This window comes from Vanessa cardui, chromosome 10, assembly GCF_905220365.1.
Source record: "Vanessa cardui chromosome 10, ilVanCard2.1, whole genome shotgun sequence".
Taxonomy (NCBI): Eukaryota; Metazoa; Arthropoda; class Insecta; order Lepidoptera; family Nymphalidae; genus Vanessa; species Vanessa cardui.
This window is the reverse complement of record NC_061132.1, coordinates 12732537-12735390: the sequence shown is the minus strand read 5'-3', so window position 1 is coordinate 12735390 and position 2854 is coordinate 12732537.

Below are 2854 nucleotides of genomic sequence, written 5' to 3'. Positions count from 1 at the left end.
TGCTATAAGATATTGCTTCTTGACAAATTCATACATTTTCTTTTCTTTTATAATCATAATAATAATTTATTTATTTAAGCATCATATTGAACAAAAACAAGATGTGAACAATAATACCTGTGATAGTATAAAACTATGGTGCAGTTATATATGCCTGCCAGCAAAGCGACATTTATCTATTATTTACACAAACTTAAATTGCATATATTTGTTAAACATGCATATGAAAATAAAACACAATAAAATTATGAATTAACAAATTACAAAATTTAAAAAAAATGAACAAAAGCAAGAAAAATATAAATAAATAGTAACATCTATTTCGCCAAAACAATTATAAGAATGTAGTTATATTACAATTAGTGCATATACTTAAATTAATAAGTTACATAGTTAGTGAAATAAAATATAGTTTTAAAAATAAAAATACTAAAATTCTAAGGGAGAGTATCCTATAGGTTGATTCCCTATGTGAATGTATGGGATATAAATAATGCCTTTTAATTGAGTTTGAGGTGCGCTTTTTTCACAGCTTCAAAGACCTCTGTATTCGATGTTTGGTGATTGGATGTCAATATTTAATTCCAACTCTACGCCTCAATGTTTTCCTGGTACATAAATGGTCTTGACAAAACGAATACATTCGGGCGACGAAATTATCTGATGATATACGGAACCCAAAAACCAAATGATAGACTATATATCGTAAACATCACGTAAGTTAATACGTCACGAGCCGGATATGAAACCGCAGAGGATGACGTTGACAGTATACTTAATTTTCAGTTTTATAGTCAATGAATAATTATTCAACGCGTCCCTAGAACAATAGAATTTATTTGACAATCGAAACTTATATAAGGATATTCTATTGTTTCGATAATAGCACGTTATTTTGTGATGTTATCTCTTCTCAGAGATGGCCCGGTGTAGTGGTTAGAACGCGTGCATTTTAACCGATTATTGCGGGTTCAAACCCAGGCAAGCACCGCTGATTCATGTGCTTAATAAGTCTTTATAATTCATCTCGTGCTCAGCGATGAAGGAAAACATCGTGAGGAAACCTGAATGTGACAAATTTCATAGAAATTGTGCCACATGTGTATTCCACCAACCCGCATTGGAACAGCGTGGTGGAATATGTTCCAAACCTTCTTCCCTCAAAGGGAGAGAAGGCCTTTAGCCCAGCAGTGGGAATTTACAGGCTGTTGTTGTTGTTGTCTCTTCTTGACCGACTTCAAACGAAGAAGGTGATTTTCAATTGCGTCGTTTTTTACGTCTGTTATATCAGATCTAATCTGTGAATCGAATTGGAAAATTCCCTTTTTGTCAGGGACGGTTTTTCGATAAACATTTGAAGAAACAATACTCAATGTTGAAAAAATGAGAGTGAATACATTATTTATGATTTTCTCAGAGTATTATTTGAAGTCTTGATATTTCAACTTTTTTCTTTATATTTTAAAATTTTTGTTTTATCTCTGCTACCCAAGATTGTGGCTTGTTCTATTTTGACAGATATAGAAGTTCATATGTTTTATTTTATTTCATTTCATTTTATTTTATTTTTATTAGGACAATCAACAGTAGATACCATATCACATGAAAAATAAATAGCATTTCATAGTTATCAAAGCAAAAGTTCTACTATTTCAAGTATCATGCATATTATTGAAAATATAAATTAAACATTATATAAACTAAAATTATATAATATACAATAAAAACATACACTAAAATTTACGATTAAAATTAAAATTGGGCAAAAATTAAATTCTTTACTTTTTGATTGAATAGAAGGTTTTGTGTGAGATTATATTTTTTTTTATTTGGTGGTATAAAGCGTCCTTATATGTCCTGCATTTTTCGGTTAAAGCGATATAATATGTTATCCCGCATTGAAAAATGTGGTTGAATGAAGCTAATTTCTTTATGGAGAAAATAAAGAGTCCAAGACCGGGACATTTAATAATAATCCACTTCTCTTGAAAATGATGCACTAAGCGTATTGACGATAAAAAAAAATTGTTAGTGAATACACGTCGTATATACAAATCTTAATACATGAATAAATGTATTTTGGTATTGATTTTGATGAGATTTTCATTGTTTCTTTTTCATATTTAAGAGATAAGGAATCATTTAAACACACATTACATTGATCAATAATAATTAGTATAAGATTTGATTAAAATTTGACTTTTAATAAAATGTTTATTTGCCTTAGGTTAAAGAAGATTGACGACTTTATCTTCGGACTTCATATTTTTGCTGGCTCACTTGTAAGTTTATGTTCGTTGTAAGAGAAGATTGGAAATGTTAAAATATATTCTATGCTCGGCCTTAGTTGTTTTATTTGATACAAGCAAAACTGTCAGAAGACTATCACTTTCAATATTTTTCTGAAACGCGCTGTATCTTCTGATATAGTTTTATGTATATAGGTTTAGTAAATTCTTAAGTTATATAAATAGTATTTTAATATTGTCTTAAGTCTGATTAAGATAAGTATTGGAGTTTATTATTATTAAGTGTAATCTGACAAAGAGTAATTTTACCGCTAAGTTTCTTACCTGACTGCTCTTCTCTATATAATCTCTATTCTGATACGGCGTTTTCTTATATTTTATCTAAGTAGTATCTTAATAGCGTGGTCGAATAAGCTCCAATACTTCTTAATGGAGAGGGAGCCTTAACCCAACAGTAAGACATTTACAGGCAGGCAGTTACTTTAGTAGTAATAATGGACGATACTTGATGGATCAGCATCAAATCATTTAATGAAGTTGTATTGACATCAATAGCTCACACCAATAGCCTATATCATTACACAGTATAAAACAAAGTCGCTTAC